Below are 21,930 nucleotides of genomic sequence, written 5' to 3'. Positions count from 1 at the left end.
ATCCCCGCCCCGCCCCGCGCCGCCCCGCCGCCGCCGCCGCCGCCGCCGCCGACTGGGTAGTTCGCCTGTCTGCCACCAGGCGGCCAGACAGACCGAGTGTTGTGTGGCGATCTTGGTCGGGAGAAAAAGGCTGCCGGGGGCGAAAAAGCGTGCCCCAGACAGGCAAAAACGGCAACTTGACGCAGAAAAACGCCATGGCAACGGCCCCATCGACCAGTTGGCTGTGTTGACATGGCGTTTCTCTAAACACTCACCCGACTGAGGAGCCTTCAGCCGAACAGCAAATTGATTGTGGCGGCTGGGGTGGGGGGGGGGGGGGGATTGGGGTTGACCTTAGATTGTCTTTGTATTTTGAAAATGTGGTCATAGGTGCTAGGTGAGATCGGAATGAAATTGCCGACATAAATCTAAAGTCAAAACATACTTGCAATTCTTATTTTGAGGTCACGGGACAGGTCATGACTAGTGATGTCAAATGTCAATTACGGAAAATCGTGATACCGATACCAAACCAAATACCAACAATAACCATGAGAAAATACCGAAACCGAACCGACTATGGAAAATCAAAATGAGAAATATACCAACTTTTTACCAAATTAGCAGCCTCTTTTACATTAGTCGGGATTCATAATACCAACAAAATACCAAACACATCAGGATTGAAATACCAAATACCAAGCTGGTATCGGTTTGGTATCGGTATGCCAAAAAGTTGGTATCCGATTGACATCTCTAGTCATGACGGTCAGACTGAAAGCCGCTCATCCCACCTGACTGAGCAGGCTCAGGATAAAGCTGTTTTAAGCACCTGCCTATCGACCTTACATAGCACTGGTGGCGGAAGCCCCCCCCCAAAAAAAAAAATGAGCGCACGGTGACTATAAATATGAATGAGCGGTGACAACATTTGTATTAACCCTATTAGTGGCAGGGGGGGGGGGGTTGTTTTTATCCACCCCTCAGGTTTTTCGGGAATATCTCCGAAACCGCTGAAGCTACGATGCTGAAATTTTCTGACTTTTCCTAAAACTAAATTGGGCACATTTCCTGAAAATTTCAAGTTCATACCTTTACCAGGGGCGGCTCCAGAGCACTGGGAATTGGGGGGTCCTATTCGTGAAGCGAGTCATTTGGGGTGAAGATCACGATTCTGATGTATTATAACTGTATACACCAGTTTAACGAACATTGAATGAAAGGTATCATGTGATAACATATACAAAGTTATTGTGCATCCTCTTTTGACACGTTTTTACTATAATAGGCGGATCCAGGCGTCCAAAAAGGAGGGTTATGTTTTACCTCCCAACATAGGTGCCCTGACACCGCCTATGCATGACCAATGCAATTGTAGTCGTTTTCTCATAAGAAAATTGTAACATAACAAGACCATTGCCACCCTTTTTAGAAACAGTACCAACAAAAACCTTATTTACTATACTTTTTGTGTACCCCCAATCTCAATGATCTGTATCCGCCTATGATTTTTGAAAATGCATATTTTTAGGATCCATGTGAATTCCTGGTTCATTCTCTATCGATCGGCAAAAGTTGCGTTAAGATTGGTTCAGAAACCTGGCCGTGATAAACAGTCTAAAATGTATCTGCAATTTGCCCGTTTTTACCCCCCTCTACCCCCCCCCCCCTATTGACATTTTTAATTTTTATTTTTTAGAAATGTAGATCACGTTGAGCGAAATCGAATGCCGTTTGAATTTTGAAAATCGGCCCGTTAGATCTCGAGATATCAAGGGGGGGGTCGTAAACAGCCCCCCTGCCACTAATAGGGGTAGCCAGGAGCCTGCCACTTATAGGGTAACCCTCGCCCCGCTGGGGGGAGGGCAATTTGGCCCCCTGTGTTTTTTTCCTGAATAGCAAGAAAACGGCGGCGCGCATGCAGCGCCGCCAAATTTTCAGTACCTTCCCGGGCATCAATTTGACACCTTCCAAAATTTCAAATCTTGGGTCACCTTAGGTCAGGAGTTATTGAGGTCAAACTGAGGTCATGTTCGAGCAAAAATGAGCAAAAAACATGAAATCTTGAAACGCTCACAAAAGCTACAGTTATCAAGCAATTTCACAGTTCTTTATATGGTCATGTAGATAAAAGACGGCGCTACAAAATTGTTATCTCGGATTTTCAAAATTGTTGAATTTTGACCCCCCAAAATTCAAAAAAATGATTTTTTAGAAAAACGCAACAAAAAACCAAAAATTTTGCGAATATCGAAAAAAGCGGAATATATGTGGTAGTCCCTACCCTCTTCTATCTACATACCAAAAGTCTAGATCGATACCTCCTTTTTTGGCCAAGCTATATAAAAAACTGTTCAAAATTTATGACGTCAAATTTTTTAACTCAATGTTTGGGAATTCTAGACCACGTAGTGCAAAACAACGACCACAATTGAACTCCTTGTGACGAGCTGCATCGAATCGATACCCAATTTATGCAAAAATATCAACTTTGAAATTTGACCTGACCTTGACCTGACCTTGACCTGACCTTCTCCAGAACATAATATCTAACCTGGCCCCAAAGGCTGCCTGACCCATATAATCGTGTTTGGCATATAAAATGGACCATAAACGTGCATCACATGATATTTTCATATTGTTACCCTCAGTGACCTGACCTCTGTGACCTGACCTGGTACCAGTGACCTCAAATAGCAGAATATGTGTTTGACGAACATTTCCCCACCGATGATTTTCAATGAAATGCATTTTAATCGATTTTACAACGCATTTCTTGAAACGGTGAAAACTCGACATTTGACCTGACCTGTGACGTCATCGGTTTGACCTAGGTCAATGAAATTGGGTCACAAGGTAGTTCCCTGGTAGGGCTATCCAACACCGTTTGCCGCTTGTCGCTATCTTGCGTTGTTCTTGAGATCTTAGGGGGGGAAAATTGCCCCCCCCAGCAGGGTGCGTTGCTCGGCAGACCCCAGTGGGGCGCGGGTTAACCCTCGCCGGCACAGGGGGTGATGCAATTAGCCCCTAAGTTTTTTTTTTCGCAAATAACTCGCGTAAAAAGCGGCCGATCGCAACGAAACTTTCAGTACCCTCGCGTTTATAAATTTTACATCTATCCTAAAAATTTCATGACCCTGACCCGAATGACCTTTGACCTGTGACCTACTTTTTGAGACCATGTTTGGCCGCAATCGCGATTCAGTCGGCGCATATGTCGGCTCGTATTTGCCACGCATTTGCAGTCTTGTCGTGGTTTCAGGCGTTCAGACATGTGATTTGATGTTTGCATTAGGGTGCATTAGGGTGGATGTCAAGGTCACATGAAGGTCAGGTCAGGTCAATGACCTTTGATGACCTTGGTTCACTTTTTCGAGTTTTGCATATTTCTAGGCTAGTTTTTGGAGCTGAATTCGAATTTAGCAACCATTTAAACATTTACGAAGTAATTTTGGTATCTTCATAACATGTTACAAAGCTGTCAGAGGCGGTTGACACGTACTGCGAATACCCGGCAGGAGCCCTTCTGGTTGACCTGACCTGACCTGACCCGACCTGGCCTAAATGCATAAAGACATCATCTGTGAACTAAGCTAACATGCTATTCAGCACCCCGAGAACCCTCACGCAGAACCTCTCAGCCTGCAAGGGCTTAGTTTAGACTGTCGACTGAGGGATCGAGATTGGACGAAAATTGCCCCACTGCGGCAAATGTTGATTGAACTAGTTGGTGCTCAGGGGCAGAGTCCTGGTTGAGCTCTGCCTGGTAGGTAATGTCAGGAAGCAAAAGCTGATCGGCAGACACAGGCCGCCGGCCGCCTGTACTCGACGGACATACCTACCACCGAGACTGAATGAGGTGTATCGATTGCAGTGTAACTATAGCAAGGGATTAGGCTATTGCATGCACTGGACGCCGTGCTCCTCGTATTAGTGGGATTTGGGTACAAGATACAAGCTGCACCGGTGTGACCGACCGGGAGACCGCCGTGGCCGGGCGGCGCAGCCATCATCGTCTGTGATGACCTCTGCGTTTCCAGGCTGCATAATTTTAGCGGTGCCGAGCCTGGTGTGGAGCGCGTGGAGGCTCTGGCTGTCGGTCGGTGGAGACGACCGAATGTCTGTGGTGGCTGACGCCGCCTACCGGTCCCTCGGTGTACTATTCATTTTGACTGTTGTGGCGCTGTCAGCGATTTTGGCTCGGGTCGGCGCTCGGTACTGGCACATCTGTGTCATGTGATGTGTGTAAGTGTAACTGTAAGTAAATGCCTAGCTAACATAACAAATTGTTTACTATCGGAAGCAAATCACTCAAATGGTAAGCTAGCTCTTCCACTGTCCAACCCCTGCCTGTCATTTGTCTATCGTCCTGAAATAGTTCCATAAGTCGTAACACTAGAATAGACCGAAATGCACCTTGCACGTCTGACTGGACTGGGAGGTAGCGACTATAGCGACACCTAGCATAAGGCTATTTCGCGCTCTGGTGGATGACCACTAAACTACCAGTATTGTCCGCAATCCATAGGCGTCGACACCGTACCCTCTTCTCACAACGCCTACGTCCATTGCATAATGCATATACCTGGGCCACAGAAGGGAGGGGAGGGTACCCCCTTGCCCCTTGCCAATTCCGCGTGTGATTTTACCCCTAATTGACCTCGGTGACGGAACTAATTGAAATCAGGTCAATGGCTGGCCGATGATCTCTAATGTCACCTCAAAGACCCTCAGATTTCAGAATGGCGTCTTTTTATAGCTCTTCCCTAATGACCGTATTTAAAAGGAAGATTTTAGCTCAGATCATGTTTATCATGCTCTACTGTACGTCATTTGGGGAAAGTGGGGAAGGTCAACTTAGCCAGTTGATTTCAGCCCATGGCCAGGTCAAAGTCACTCAGATTACGAAGCTGGTGGAGGCAGGTCATGCAGGGTAACATTCAACTCCGTAACTTATTTCGAGTGCATTGCCTTTAAAGACATCACCATTTGATTGAGCGGGTCAAAATAAGACATAAATATTGCATATATTTACAGACCGCACGTAATGTATATGTAAGTCACCACTGTGACAGTCGGAATGACCGAACTGTTTGACATTCCTGTGAGAGCCACGGCCACTGGGTCCGTCTCTTCTCCGAACTGCCCGTTTGTCACTCTGGCTGCCAAACACACGGTTCGGCGGGCCACATTCCAGCGCGGACCGACCGCTCCGCGCGTCTGTATAGACCCGACATGAAAACTGAGCAGTGAGAAGACTGGTGATGTCCATTGCAGATAATTTGGAAACCGATAAGAAACCAGATACCAAAACGAAACCATGGGAAAATATAAAAAAGAACCAACTCCGGAAGCGGATAGAAATACCACATTTTGACCGATTTCCCAGCATCATTAGTAACATTAACATAAAATAGTACATAACATAGTAACATAACATTCGCAGCAACATTAGTAAGCATTCACAATACCACAATGCCAACAAAATACCAAAATCATAAGGACTGAAATACCAAATACCAAGTTGGTTTCGGCTCGGTATCGGTATACCAAAAGCTTGGTATCCGATTAATATCTCTAGAGCAGACCCCCCCCCCCTGCCCCCTCCTGGTCAATATCCCGCGGCTCCTCCGGCGCCGAGGGTGGGGTCCCACGTGACCCAGACCGTGCACAGTCTGTGCACACGGCCGTGCACGCGCCGCAAAGATCAACGGCCGCTGGTGGCCGGTAAACAGTCGACAAGGTCGTCACGTGCGGCAGCGGGTGCTCCAGGACCCCTGTGGACGTCGTTAGTGGTCGCTCGGCTCGATCGGAAGCTGACGGGTCTGCCGGCAGCCAGTCAGAGAACAGGCTTCAGGCAGCCGCGGCCTCAGCGGTGCGCTCCGAGTCATACGCCCCGGCGGTCACAGGCGTCAGGCCGCCAGATAAGCGAGGCGGGTTTGGCCCAGTGGGTAGTCTGAGGATTCCCTAATGGCCAATATGATTTTTACTGGTACCGATAACAAATTATTCATGAAGCTGATGTTATGGTTTGTTCATGGAATGCGGATGTTTCTTGCACACTACGAATGCTTGACGTGCTTCGAACTTCACATTAGGATTGTAAGCTGTATGTAAGTGTAAAAGGTAGTCTTTGCCAAATTGCTTTGTATTTCTCGCTCACCCTCACACACCACCGTGCGGTCCCATGGCTCGGACACGACTCCCCCTCTTCCCTATCCGGCGCGCCGGCATGGCCCCGAAACTGGGACGAACGGCCGCCGGGACCGCTCCGACGCCAGATGTGCCCTCCGTCCACACCGGAGGGGACGGGGCGGACGGCGGCCGGCCGACGCTCCCCGCGGCGCTGAGGCGACAGCCTCCAAAACGCAACTCTCACACTACACCTTCCCCTGATTCTCAAGAATCAACCACTGAAATTTTAACACAAACACGCACACAACCAGCCAAGCAATCCTAAGCCATTCTCTTAAACGCTCCTAATCAGCACGCATAATGTCCACGTGCCTTCCCCAATCATTTAAGAATCTTTTTTACGTGCAGCGCCCGGCATGAAGAAATGCGCTTGGCCAGGCTCACCAATTTTGTCTCGGACCACAGATGCCACGAAACTACCAGCTCTCTCATTCAACCACTTGCCCTCTCCTGTCCATCAACGGCACACACAAAATCAATTGGTCACCTTAAATCAAATGCACACACGGACCACAGATGCCACGAAACTACCAGCTCTCTCATTCAACCACTTGCCCTCTCCTGTCCATCAAAGGCGCACACAAAATCAACTGGTCACCTTAAATCAAATGCACACAAAAACCACGAGCTCACAAACAATCAGACACTTATTCTAAAAAGTCCCGGTCACTGCCACCACACGGCCCTCCTGTGGAATTTGTAGTGCAGTGCCGGCGACTGCCACCACACGGCTCCTGTGGAATTTCCAGTGCAGTGCCGGCGACTGCCACCACACGGCCCTCCTGTGGAATTTTCAGTGCAGTCTCGGCAACTGCCACCACACGGCCCTCCTGTGGAATTTTCAGTGCAGTCCCGGCAACTGCCACCACCTCCACAGCCCACCGGCTGCCACCACCTCCACAGCCCCACCGGCTGTCACTCCCACAGCTCCACCGGCTGTCACTTCCACAGCTCCACCGGCTGCCAATCCCATGCAGCCCCACCGGCTGTTACTCCCACAGCCCTGCACCGGCTGCCGCTCTTCCACAGACCGGCTGTCACCTTCACCGCTGCGAGCATCACTCACCAGCGCACTAACTGCGAGCATCACTCGCCAACACGTTCACTGCGAGCACCACTCGCCATCACCCTCATTGCGAGCATCACTCGCCAGCGCACTCACTGCGAGCATCACTCGCCAGCACTCTCACTGCGAGCATCACTCGCCAGAGCATTGCACAGAGCGGCCCAGCCGCTCAGTGTCCAGTTAGTCCAGCGGCACTAGGTTCTTCTGCCGGTCGCAGTCCACCTCGCCGTATCTGTCGATCCTCCCGGCCGGCTGTAAGTACATGGGCCAGTCCAGCAGCAGCCACCGGGACAGACGAGGTGACGGGCGGGGTCCACGGCAGACGCCACGGCTCCTGGGCGACCCCTGCTTCTCACTGCCTCGACAGCTCCGTTGCAAGTCGTTGCAAGCGGTGCCGATCACTGCCGCGTCACTGCACCATCGCTCTCTTCAGGCATGTTGCCGAAATAGCTTGTAAAAGGTAGTCTTTGCCAAATTGCTTTGTATTTCTCGCTCACCCTCACACACCACCGTGCGGTCCCATGGCTCGGACACGACTCCCCCTCTTCCCTATCCGGCGCGCCGGCATGGCCCCGAAACTGGGACGAACGGCCGCCGGGACCGCTCCGACGCCAGATGTGCCCTCCGTCCACACCGGAGGGGACGGGGCGGACGGCGGCCGGCCGACGCTCCCCGCGGCGCTGAGGCGACAGCCTCCAAAACGCAACTCTCACACTACAGTAAGCATCGTTCTTGCTTCCCTGCTATGTCGAAATGGGCCGTCGGGCGGTCCTAGGATGTCTGTTTCCGCTCTGGGGGACTCTCAACACAGATGACATATTATCAGTCGAAGCAGATCCTCCACTGTGACCCAAATAAGCGCATTGACGCAGTTCACAGCGTCAGACTATATATCAGAAGCAGGCTTCTGACCCACAAAGAAACCTTCAAAATGCATGTTTTAATTAATCATTTGGGTAAGACACACGAAGAGAAATCTGAAATCCTGATTAACTTCCCCACGGCGGGGGGGGGGGGGGTCGCTGTCGCACATCAGGAGGTGATAACGGGCGTTTTAACTAGGGGGCATAATTGCCCAATCAGATTTTTCATGAATGTTGCCGCTGATTTTGCAACATGTAAAGGCTGAAACAGACTTTCCGTACTCAGGAAATCGAATGCGAGAGCCTATTCAAATATATTATAATTCTGCCCGCATCAATCGCATGCGGGAGGTGTGTGCGATTGATGCGAGCGTGCTTCCATGTATTTGAATAGGGTCTCGCATGCGATTTCCTGACTGCGGAAAGACTCTGTTTCAGGCTTTAGAAGGACATCTTTACCACACATGTGGTGAAAATGTCGGGCCCATGTTCATGAAAGGTCAAGTGACCAGATCAAATAAAGTACCCTTGATCCAAGCCATCGCAGTAAATGCTCGCCCTATGCTAGACCGACTGAGTGTTTGTTTTAAAACTTCAGCCGGTTGATAAAGGTGACAAGATGCATAAGATAACAGCTTCCGAAATCCGCTCTGTGTCATTTACGAAGCAGGCAAACGCATTTAAAGGGTGAAAAACGCATTTAAAGAGAAAAAAAAAAACAGTAAAAGAGAGAAAAAAAAGAAAATTTAAAGAGCGAAACCTTTTCGTATCAGAGATAAAAGATGCTTAACTGATGACTGGCTTATATTGTAACAGATTCATTAAAAAGGTTCTGCTCACTTGATGCTTGTGAATTGTGATCGCTATACGTGTTTATGTCTAGGAGACCATTAGATATGGGTATTATACAATGGTGTCAAAATATCAGATTTAGCTCGTAATTGCTTTTCGCATGACTGATTCCCTCTTGTATGTATTTGATAAACGCAGTCCGGCTCAGCTGCTTTGAAATAGCCATACGCATTACGTATATGTACATGCGCAAGGCAGTGAGCATCATCGCAACAATTGCACTTGTGCCGCAGCTTTTAGAAGTATGCAGCAGCAGCAGCTAGAACGCACTTTGAACAGAAAACAAAGGAGATGAGGCTCACAGAAATGTCTCCGAGAATCCGCAATGTTTGGACCAGTAATTCGAGCAACCTCAGTGTTATGTCTGGTTCAGTTGAGCGGCTCAAAACTGTCTGCTATATCAAGTACATACACATTACACAATGACCTCGCCGCAAAACATCGTAGCTTTTCAGTCTTTCCACGAACGCAGTACGGTCGTGCAAAACATCAGCGAAAGGAACTCAATAAATGAACAGTTTCAACAACTATTGCTTAGACCAGTTTATATCTGCAACTGGAACATGAATCTCTTTTGAAGTTGAACGATGCTGCGTATAAGCAAGCCCTTATAAAGAAAAGCTCGAGCTTGCAATAATATAACGATTTTTCAAAGCAGTAAGCTCAAAGCTGATACGCCTCCCCAAATGATCAGCTTCGTATATTCTTCAGTGTCACTAGTGTCATCGCTGCTTAAATGAGGAAACCACAATGGTTTTCGAAATATTGAATATTCCAGGTAGTTATAGCCGTATACAGTAAATAGTAACATTTTGTGCGCGGGGTGAGCACGGTGAACGGTATAGGTATTTCTAGCCTTTGAGACAAAAAATATAAACATAGCATCAGTTACAAACATAAGTTTAGCACAAGCTTTTCAATGAAAATATTATCATTGCAGCGCCAGCTATGCCATAGTTTTCCCAGCCCAGATTACCAGCGTTACTTGCTTGACTAAGGGTTGTAGTCGCATATCAGCGCTACTCATCATTGCATCGTCCCTTAGTCAGCATTACTGTCCCCTCAGACGACAGGACGGCAGCGATATTGCATCATCACTGTGATGCGTCCGAAGATTGTCAATCAGCGTGGTGGGTGTGTCCGCCTATTTGTCACCTCAGGTCGCCACAGTCAGCAATCACCATAGTCACAATGACAGGTCTTTAAAGAGACCTTCTCAACTTCAAAAAAGTATAATGAATATGCATAAAAGTGATACACCACGGTTCAGAAAGAGCAAAATCAATTTCTACCAACTTTCATCGAAAATATTAAGCGTTTTTTACATTAAACATTCACTTTTTTATCTTTTGGGGACTACACTGTTCCCATGACGTCATTTAGAAGCAATAATTTGGTATCTTAATAGAGCAGCAGATGCTGCGCGCAAAGCAGCATATACCACTACAGCTTTGCAAAGGTTTTAGTATAAGATTTGAAAGTCGCTGATCTGCGCTGACGTCACGAATTCAGAAAGGGCATTCAAATTTCAAATGCATTGGCCCCTCTGAATCAAAATACTGCAACTTTGAAATTAAATATTCTCAATTTAAGGCATTTGTCGACGTTGCGAGTGCCGAAACCGATGATTGTGAGCCAGGGACCCCGGTTTGGCTATCTCAACTCAAATCTAATGTTAAGGTGGGATGGCCACTTTAAATTCCACTATAATTTCCAGGCATGCGATCGAACGGGTCCAGCGATTTTCCTCCTCGGAGACAGCCTGTTGAACCGTCGCCTTTTGGAATTCGCAGTCCTCGGATGGTCTGAGGGGAGGGTCCTCGTTCAGGGTCGCTACATGACACATGTGACACAAGTCACGTGCTGGGCGCGGCTCGGTGCCTGTCTGGAAGGGACAGACGGCCGCGGCGGTCGGGCGGCCAGGAGGGTATCATGCGACCGGCACGCGCATACCACCGCGCGAGCGCCGCCACCGCTGACCAGTGACGGGCTAGGGTGGGGGAACGAGCCGACCAGTGAGGGTAGGCTATTGTATAGTAACTTTACATTGGTTCTGAGCTATAGTCTGGAAAACCTAAGAAAGAATGGATTTAAAGTGCTTCGGTCATTGATGCATGTGCATTTATATTACCAGTATAGCGCCTTTTGGGGCGACTAACGGAGCGAGCGAGGGGGTGAGTCTTGCACGTGCTAAATTTCGAGGGGTTACCTCCAACTGACTTGTGCACGGCACCCTACTGACCGGTTTCTAGCGATGTGCCTAATTTGAGCACAATCGGCCTAGCCGTTCTCGAGATCTGGGAGCGGCACCCTGCACGTGCGCACGTGCAAAATGGGTCCCAACTGACTTGCGCACGGCACCCTACTAACTGGTCCCTAACCGTGTACCAAATTTGAGCGCAATCGGTCGAGCCGTTCTCGAGATCTGGAAACGACCCCTGCACGTGCGCACGTGCAGCAGCACCCCAACTCTGGCACATGGATATGCAGTGCCTAGTGGGTGCCTACCTACATGCCAACTTTCAGCGCAATCGGCCAAGTAGTTACCGAGATATTGCAACAATTACAAAACTGACACCTCTTCGTTTTGCACGTGGCACGTGCATAAGGGGTCACCCAAATGCATCGAGAATAGTCCAATACTTGGTAGAAGGAATGAAGCTACCCTACAAAAATTACCGCATGTAAATCGGTCAAGTGGTTGCTGAGATATAAGCCTCGCAAAAGCGTCCGCACGGCCGGCCGGCCGGCCGGCCGGCCGCTCATACTCAGAAATTTCCGTTAATCTAAGGAAAGACTACGCTCGCTTCGCTCGCTCCGTAATAATAGCATATTTTCTCTCACAACTTTTCACACAAATTTCTCCAAGCCATACATTTCAAGTGCTCAAAACGCGTGCACAGTGATTCAGACGCTTTAACTTCGTTCTTTCTTAGGTTTGCCAGACTAAAGTTGAAAATGATGAGCAGGAAACACTTGGCAAAATGAGCCAAGGAAGCGACCATCTTTGTTTCAGCTATCTTACCTAACTGACATATCCCAGAGTTTATAACAAAAAATAATAAATGAAATAAAAAGTGGTGCCCTAAGACTGGACCGAGGGTGCACTTTATCTTCAGTTACTTTTTTGTAACAAAATGCTCTCAGGTGTTCAATGCTATACACAAACAGCCTGACACTCCAATTACCATGAGACGAAACGCATAACCGTAAATGTGGGTGACTGCCACGTTTTCAACTTAAAGGTAGTGTGCCACCTTCCAATGTTTTCCCATTTTATTTTTCCTAGGATAAGAAGCTTCTGTTTTTACCTAATATCGCAAAAAAAAATCAAAAATTGGCCTAAAATAGTGCTTTTTTCGCCTAAAAGTTTATCGGTTTTTCTATATGTATAACAACTGTAGTGGGCTGACCTGCAAACAGGCGTCGGCAACAATCGCGAATGCGGCGCACATGTGACAATAAGCAAAGGTCATTATAGAGTTACGACGTACGGGAATGAGTTATCAGCTGTCTAATCGTAGACAACACAATGTCGAATTTAAACTGTAAGCCTGTATTGGTATTGTTTGTTTAATTTGGCTGTCGAACATCAATTTATGGTTTGAAATATTATTTTATGTAAAATAATTGATATGAAACAGCCGTCTCTAAAGTTATGACCCCATCTCACCACATGAAAGTGGCAGAAATGACAATGATCAGCTGACGCATTTTTCTTGGCCGAAGTCAGAGCGCGCGGCCCGACGCACCACCACCGCACCACAAAGTATGAGCAGAAGCCACCTGCGGTAGACCGCGCCCAAAGCCAGGGCCCCGGTAACGTGAGGTAGCCGAGTCGGGTCAGCGTGCGCTGACCCAAGCCGGGGCCGCGGCTTTGGGCGCGGTCTACCGGCGCCGCATCCCCGGGCAGCCCCGGGCTATCACATGACACCGGGAGGACGCGCGGCCCTGGCGTGGGTCAGCGCACGCTGCACCCCGACTCGGCTACCTCACGTTACCGGGGCCCTGGCTTTGGGCGCGGTCTACCGCACCACCTAACAGGCGTGTTCGAAACCGCAGGAGATGATGATGAACGGGTTTATCGAAACTTGATTGGATGAGCCTATCGGTAATAGCAATTTCAGTGTGTGCATTTATTGTTCATAGTGGTGTGAAATGTGGTTGGGGTACGACCGACAACCCGTCGGGGCGAATTTCGCACTGGGGTACTCAAAATTTGAAGAATTTAAGACGTTTCTATGAGTTTTGAAGGCATGGATAAGTTCTAAAAATCCGGTTCTCCTTATCTGGGCCATTAACTCCATACGGTCCAGGAAAGCTGGCACACTACCTTTAAGATGCTTGTATTTTTTTACACTTGGATATTTATTTTGGTGATTCTACGTTCAAAACAAGGACGAATATTAGCTCTTTAGGATTTGTCATTATTTTGTTTGATATTTTACGTGAAAATATGTGTTTTTAAGAATGAGAGTCGTGGCAAAGTCAAACTGAAAACTTTGCCAGCATGCTAAATCATGATGTTTAACGCAAACAAATATTTTTTCCAGTATTTTTTCCATTGCATGTGGAAGGGCAACCATCCTGCATTGCTTTATACAGGTGAAAATAAAGCATTTGAGGCTTTTCGTTCTTAAATGATGTACCAAAAGAAGAAAGACACAACTTTTGAAGGACGTTATATTTGTTGACCATCACAGTAAGATTCTGATTTAAGATACTTTTAATTACGGAGCGAGCGAAGCGAGCGGAGTCTTACGTAGAATAACGGAAATTTCTGAGTATGAGCGGCCGGCCGGCCGGCCGGCCGGCCGGCCGGCCGGCCGTGCGGACGCTTTTGCGAGGCTTATATCTCAGCAACCACTTGACCGATTTACACGCGGTAATTTTTGTAGGGTAGCTTCATTCCTTCTACCAAGTATTGGACTATTCCCGATGCATGTGGGTGACCCCTTATGCACGTGCCACGTGCAAAACGAAGAGGTGTCAGTTTTGTAATTGTTGCAATATCTCGGTAACTACTTGGCCGATTGCGCTGAAACTTGGCATGTAGGTAGGCACCCACTAGGCACTGCATATCCATGTGCCAGAGTTGGGGTGCTGTTGCACGTGCGCACGTGCAGGGGTCGTTTCCAGATCTCGAGAACGGCTGGACCGATGGCGCTCAAATTTGGTACACGGTTAGGGACCAGTTAGTAGGGTGCCGTGCACAAGTCAGTTGGGACCCATTTTGCACGTGCGCACGTGCAGGGTGTCGCTCTCAGATCTCGAGAACGGCTGGGCCGATTGTGCTCAAATTTGGCACATCGCTAGAAACCGGTCAGTAGGGTGCCGTGCACAAGTCAGTTGGAGGTACCCCCTCGAAATTTCGCACGTGCAAGACTCACCCCCTCGCTCGCTCCGTTAGTCGCCCCAAAAGGCGCTATACTGGTAATAGACAGTTTGGACTCCTTCAAATTTGACCCAAGGCGATGATTTGACCATTGTAGTGGCTCCAATAAAATGGAGCGCAGTTAGGTATTGAGCGCTAACTTATCTGTCAGTGCTGGTAATATTGGAAGTCCCATAAATTATCTTTCACATGTACATCAAAAATGATTACTTTATTACGGAGCGAGCGAAGCGAGCGAAGTCTCATACTGAATTAAGGGAAAATCCTGAGTATCCAGCCGTGGGGACGCTCTTCAAAAGCTAATATCTTAGGAACGGGACAACCGATTGACAAGCGGTCTTCTTTACTGAATGTCACTTGGACGTAAAAGTTCTGTGGTGTGATGGCCACCATGCGTTCTTGCCAACCACCGCACGTGGCGCGTGGTAAAGTTGGACATTTTTTAAGAACCTCCAAAATTGCAACCTCAATAACGGCACAACGGTTGGGCCGATTGAATTGAAACTCGGTACACAGTTAGGTCTCCATCAGATAATTCATCTGCATGTGTTAAGGTTGGGGTGCTACAGCACGTGCGCACGTGCAGGGGGCGCTCCCAGATCTCGAGAACGGCTGAGCCGATTGCGCTCAAATTTGATACACGGTTGGGGACCAGTTAGTAGGGTGCCGTGCACAAGTCAGTTGGGACCCATTTTGCACGTGCGCACGTGCAGTGTGCCGCTTCCAGATCTCGATAACGGCTTGGCCGATTGCGCTGAAATTTGGCACATCGCTAAAGACCGGTTAGTAGGGTGCAGTGCACAAGCTAGTTGGAGGTACCCCCTCGCAATTTCGCACGTGCAAGGCCCATCCTCTCGCTCGCTCCGTTGGTCGCCCAAAAGGCGTTTTACTGGTAAAATATCACTGACGATAACCCTAAAACATTTTCCTGTAGGTATGTTTGATGCAGTCTTGCAATGCAATCCAGCCATCCAAGAAACTTTGCGCGAGACGTTTTCTTGGATGGTTTTCTTGGATAGCTTGATTTCATCGAGGGCTTCTGTTTTAAAGAAAATTTGTAAGCTTTGCTGAACTGTTAAGTGATTAGAACTGCCAGTATTTCAGTATCTAACGTGTAGTTATTGTTACTGTATTTTATTTATGCATATTTCGGCCTTTTTAAGCAGCTAACGAACGATATTAAGAAACATACAGGAAATAATATCTAGGACTCTACCGCGACGAAATATTTCTATCTCGAGTTTTCAAAGAATTTCATGCACTGGGCCAAGGCCTCGTGCATGAAATCCTTTGAAAACTCTCGATAGAATTATTTCGTTTTCGCGGTATCGTCCAAGAATGTATATTCGAGAACCGTGGCAACGTCACCGCGCTAGGCATGGTCACCCCACCCCCCCGTTTTAGGTATAAAAGTTTCGGAAAGTGAATCCTGTACCCGGTGGATGTCAACCTAAACGTTAAATGGAAAAAATGTCATGCATTTGATTGTAGTTAGTACTGACGTTGTAACAATGCCTTCCATATGAAAAGTTATCCGACATGATACGTTATGCAAGGCACAAGTTAGGGCTACTCGCCTTTTGCAAAACGGTCATACAAACGAAACAATTGCTATGCAGTGCAAGTCTTTGAATAATGCATTTCTTGCATAAGATGTCTGATGTTGCTGTTTCCAAGCTGCATCCAATGTGAATGCCATGGACTATTGACCTGTAATTATGTAAATGCGGCTACAAGATGCAAATATATCTGGGCTATGCAATTATGTGATTATTGCCGTTAAAATGTTTAAAAGTTTTGCTGCAGATGCAGGGGTCATTGCCACCGTCTATCATCATTGCAATGGAATTTGCATTCAATAACTGCATCTTACGAATGCAGAACGTAAGCAAAATCACGAATGATGTTGATTAATGCAGCTGCATTAATCAATGTCACTAGCAAACTTTTTATATCCTATTGATATGGATACAATTGAAAAGAGCTAGTTTCATATTATGCTTTGTCGCTCATGCTGCTGATTTTGCTATGTTGGCTGATATCAATTTTCACTGCGTGAAACATGATACCCGTCATTTGTACCAGTACCTACTAGCAAGAAATGAACTAAGCTTGTAATAAGCCCTGTCAGCGACACCTCGGAACTAGTTTAACGTCCATTGCGTAACACACCGTAAGCATGAAATATCGTGCCACATTGTACGGTCTTCCTTTTTGGGACTGGTATCAGCTGACGTGTGTCAGCCGATGTGGCTGGAACGCGAAGTTCAGGCGAAACTGCTTCCACGTCAAAGAAAAAAATGAGCATCGTTCCATTTTGGCACTATCAAAAATCAAAATACACTGGAAGTGGGTGCGGCTGATAAAAAGCTCAGCGTCCTTGCTCATTTTGCAGAAAGCGTTTGGCCTAACGCCGTCACAGTTAGTAGGTCACTTATATAAAAGCTCGCCTATATACCCAGCCAGCCTTCCCAAATGGGGCCCATATGGGCTGAAAGTGGGGCATCTGGGCTTAAGTGGGCATGGGCTACATGTGGGCTATTATCTGGGCTAAATCTGGGTCCCATATGGGCTGAGCCCCAGCAAACATGCCCACATGGGTCCCATATGGGGTGAACATGGGCCAGATGGGCCCACGTGGGACATGGGCTACAGATGGGCTACCCACATGGGCCCCATATGGGATAAAAATGGGCCAGGTGGGCCAAACGCATGTGGGCTGGAGATGGGCATCCCATGTGGGTCCCATATGGGGTGAACATGGGCCAGATGGGCCCACGTGGGACATGGGCTACAGATGGGCTACCCATATGGGCCCCATATGGGATAAAAATGGGCCAGGTGGGCCAAACGCATGTGGGCTGGAGATGGGCATCCCATGTGGGTCCCATATGGGGTAAACATGGGCCAGATGGGCCCACGTGGGACATGGGCTACAGATGGGCTACCCATATGGGCCCCATATGGGATAAAAATGGGCCAGGTGGGCCAAACGCATGTGGGCTGGAGATGGGCATCCCATGTGGGTCCCATATGGGGTGAACATGGGCCAGATGGGCTCACGTGGGACATGGGCTACAGATGGGCTACCCATATGGGCCCCATATGGGATAAAAATGGGCCAGGTGGGCCAAACGCATGTGGGCTGGAGATGGGCATCCCATGTGGGTCCCATATGGCGTAAACATGGGCAAGATGGGCCCAGTGGGACATGGGCTACAGATGGGCTACCCATATGGGCCCCATATGAGATAAAAATGGGCCAGGTGGGCCAAACGCATGTGGGCTGGAGATGGGCATCCCATGTGGGTCCCAGATGGGCCCACGTGGGACATGGGCTACAGATGGGCCACCCATATGGGCCCCATAAGGGATAAAAATGAGCCAGGTGGGCCAAACGCATGTGGGCTGGAGATGGGCATCCCATGTGGGTCCCATATGCGGTGAACATGGGCCAGATGGGCCCACGTGGGACATGGGCTACAGATGGGCTATCCATATGGCCCCATATGGGATAAAACTGAGCCAGGTGGGCCAAACGCATGTGGGCTGGAGATGGGCATCCCATGTGGGTCCCATATGGGGTAAACATGGGCCAGATGGGCCCAGTGGGACATGGGCTACAGATGGGCTACCCATATGGGCCCCATATGGGATAAAAATGGGCCAGGTGGGCCAATCGCATGTGGGCTGGAGATGGATATCCCATGTGGGTCCCATATGGGGTAAACATGGGCCAGATGGGCTCACGTGGGACATGGGCTACAGATGGGCTACCCATATGGGCCCCATATGGGATAAAAATGGGCCAGGTGGGCCAAACGCATGTGGCCTGGAGATGGGCATCCCATGTGGGTCCCATATGGGGTGAACATGGGCCAGATGGGCCCACGTGGGACATGGGCTACAGATGGGCTACCCATATGGGCCCCATATGGGAAAAATGGGCCAGGTGGGCCAAACGCATGTGGGCTGGAGATGGGCATCCCATGTGGGTCCCATATGGACCACCCATGTAGGCCCCATTTAAGTTACTCCAAGAGCATAAAAGCAAAAAAGGTGACTGTTGTTCATGTGAATTTTGGACTCCAAGTACATCAAGTTCATACATGATGCCATATGGGGTCAATGTAGGCTGGCCCATATGGGTCCCATGTGGGGGCCGCGTGGGTCTCATATGGGGCCTACGTGGGCTTGCCCATATGGGTCCCATGTGTCACCCACTGCTATTCCCATGTGGGGCCCATATGGAAGAGGTGGGGGGCCATGTGGGCCCCATATGGGAACCATGTGGGCATGTTTGCTGGGATATGAACATTTCCTTTACTACAAAATGTTGGTATCTGACCCGACACCTATCTGGGCTGGATGCGGGCAGCATGTGGGCAAACTGGACATCAACAAGCTGGGCACACCCAGCCGGGGCCCACATGGGGCCCGGCCGCCCATATGGACAAAATTTACTACAAAACTTTGTTAACTGACCCGACACCTAGGTATCTGGGCTGGATGCGGGCAGCATGTGGGCAAACTGGACACCAACACGCTGGGCACACCCAGCCGGGGCCCACATGGGGCCCAGCCGCCCACATGGGCAAAATTTACTACAAAACTTTGTTAAATAACCCGACACCTATCTGGGCTGGATGCGGGCAGCATGTGGGCAGACTGGGCACCAACAAGCTGGGCACACCCATCCGGGGCCCACATGGGCAAAAGTTACTACAAAACTAATTGTTAACTGACCCGACACCTACACCATATATAAACATTTCCTTTATCACAAAATTTTGTTAACTGACCCGGCACCTATCTGGGCTGGATGCGGGCAGCATGTGGGCAAACTGGGCACCAACAAGCTGGGCACACCCATCCGGGGCCCACATGGGGCCCAAATGGGCAAACCTTACTACAAAACTTTGTTAACTGACCCGACACCTATCTGGGCTGGATGCGGGCAGCATGTGGGCAGACTGGGCACCAACAAACTGGGCACACCCATCCGGGGCCCACGTGGGGCCCAAATGGGCAAACCCCAGCCAGCATGCCCATGTGGGCCCCACATGGGCAGTTGATGGGCATGGTGGGCTAGGTGGGCCATGGGCTGGAGATGGGCAAATATTTGGGCTGCATGTGGGCCCCACATGGGCTGCCCACATATTTTTTGGCAGGCATAATGCTTGATAATGAGATTGCTTGCACATGTACGAGGGCATATCCAGGAATTTTGGTGAACACAGGCATTCACGCGGTGTTCCTGTATGGTGGGCTTAACATGGGCACTGCGTGGGCAGCCCATGTAGTGGGGTGTAGGTGGGCTGGATGTGGGCAGCCCATTATTTATTTTTTCACTGTCCAATGTGTATGATATTACAAGAAAAAAGAACTCGCTGTTTAGTCTCATGCCTCCAAAATACACTTCGACGTCGTGAGGAAGTCGCATAGTTGATGTTTGTGATACCAGCTACGGCTGATATTGGACAGTCAATGTTGTGATTGTGTCGTATGATTGTGTCGCCTGAGCCCGCCCCTGCGCGGGCGACCCGCCGGCGGAGCTCGGCCCACCGGACGGGGCCTGGGGCCGCCTCTGCACCGCCCGGGGCGGTGACCGGCCGACCGGCTGGCGGGGCTGCGGCGTCTGGGCGGGCCAGTTGGCGTTGAGACTCTGAGTGGTGTGCGTGTCCAATAAAGCCTTAATTCGGGCGGAACCGACACATGGCGCGGTCGGTATTAGCTCGAACCCGCCCATAGTGAGTACAAAGTGCGATGAACGAAAGTGAAAGGAAGCAGGAATGCGTAGCCGTGGCGGCCGCGCCGCAACCACGACCGCGTTCGAGTCTCGTCGGAGAGGCGCGCCCGCAGCGACGCCAGCTGTATCGCTAGTTGGTCGAGTCGCAGCTGTGACATCAGGACGTAGTCTTCCCATCTCTCCTTCCAGAGGTAGAAGGCGTCACTGCGGTCGGTGGAGATGTCCAGTCGGTCAGGCCGGATCGGCTGCAGGCTCGTCATACCACAGCGATTACGAAGGACTGTTCTAAAAGCCCTCCACGCCAGCCACCTGGGGAAGGAGAAGACGAAGGCCCGCGCAAGACAGATCGTCTACTGGCCCGGGATCTATCGGGATGTGGAAAATGTCACCCGCTGCTGTACCAGCTGCCAGAGAGATCTACCCGCTCAGCAGCAAGAGACCATGATGAGGAGACCGCCAGCGGAAAGGCCGTTCGAACTACACATCGACTTTGCCGATCACGCCGGCAGGAAGTACCTCGTGGCAGTGGACAGATACTCCGGGTGGCTGTTTGTCGCCGACCTCGGTGTAAGCGCCCCCGCTTACACCGGTCCGAAGGACGATGGCAGGCGTCATGACGAGCGCACTCGCTACGCGACTAAGCGTAAATGGACGGCACGGGAAAAGGGCTTTCGGCGGTACCCGGCTTTTTGATGTCGTGTTCAGTAAGTAATGGTTTTATCTCTTTATTTAATTGCCCAACTCCCTTGGACACCTGATAGCGGATGTCAGAATAACAGCAGCACTCCCATTCATATGTTATTTCAGGTGTCGTCAATTACTGTCCGATTAGCGAATTCCAAGCAGCCGACTTATAAAGCACTAATGTCCTTTGCGTCCCTCATAATCGGACTTTTTATGTTTATTCTGCATCAGATTATTTCCTGCAAAAAAAAATAATATTTAAAGTTCATTTCTCAATTATTCAAGTCAAATCAGATGATGTTACTTTTAATGCAGGTAATACAGAATCATGGTAGAACACAGCACGGGCAATACACAATTCGCTTATGTGTCTGCACATTTTACATTGCTGGTGCTTATTTTACAGGAGCCGTGCGGCGGAACGGGCTTACCCAGGACACCAACAACGGCCAGCTGGAGGTGGCGCCACGAAAGTGGTTTACGGGTGCCAGGAACCGCGACGGAGGCCGCCAGGAGAGGAGACCAGCTGGAGTTTAAGCGGAGGAGCAGATGAGAGAAGAAGTCTAGAGATGAACAGAAGAGAGGAGAGAGTTTAAACAGCATTTTTGTGTTTATCGATAATATAAATATTGATCACTGACAGTTTGTTTTGTTGCGGTGGCGAACGTTCAGCAGTGATCAGGGGGAGTGATTGAAATAGCAGACATCGATTATATTATAATCATATTGAAATTAATTGTAGGTTCTGGTGGGAACTAAGATGGGCTTTGGTGAATATTTATTGATTAATACAAACGATGCTAGGGATGTGTGAGCCAGCATGGGGTTTACCTAGGGCCCACATCTGCTGGCCCACGTGGACCCCATATGGTACCCACCTTGAGCCCATGTGGGCCAGCCCAGGTGGGCCACATATGGTACCCATCTTGAGCCCATGTGGGCCAGCCCAGGTGGGCCCCATATGGTACCCACCTTGAGCCCACGTGGGCCAGCCCAGGTGGGCCCCACAATTTACCCAGGGACAAATTTATGTGGGCCCCACATGGGCTGCCCACATGGGTCCCACCAAGTGGCCCACCTGGGCCCCATGTGGGGCCAAGGTAATAATGTTGGCTGGGTATGGGTCCCAGCTGGGTCCCATTTCGAA

The 21,930-nt window shown here is 49.4% G+C and overlaps 1 long non-coding RNA gene across 1 annotated transcript; it reads left to right on the top strand.

Moving 5' to 3' along the window:
- The first annotated feature begins 19,479 nt into the window (after positions 1–19,479).
- On the top strand, positions 19,480–21,423 carry LOC122365740. Its single transcript, XR_006253788.1, has 2 exons — positions 19,480–20,803; positions 21,190–21,423. It is a non-coding gene; the product is annotated as an uncharacterized LOC122365740 (long non-coding RNA).
- The last annotated feature ends 507 nt before the right edge of the window (positions 21,424–21,930 follow it).

The sequence above is a fragment of the Amphibalanus amphitrite genome, unplaced genomic scaffold (assembly GCF_019059575.1).
Source record: "Amphibalanus amphitrite isolate SeventyFive unplaced genomic scaffold, NRLGWU_Aamphi_draft 000760F_arrow, whole genome shotgun sequence".
Classification (NCBI taxonomy): domain Eukaryota; kingdom Metazoa; phylum Arthropoda; class Thecostraca; order Balanomorpha; family Balanidae; genus Amphibalanus; species Amphibalanus amphitrite.
This window is presented reverse-complemented; position numbering and strand designations above follow the sequence as displayed.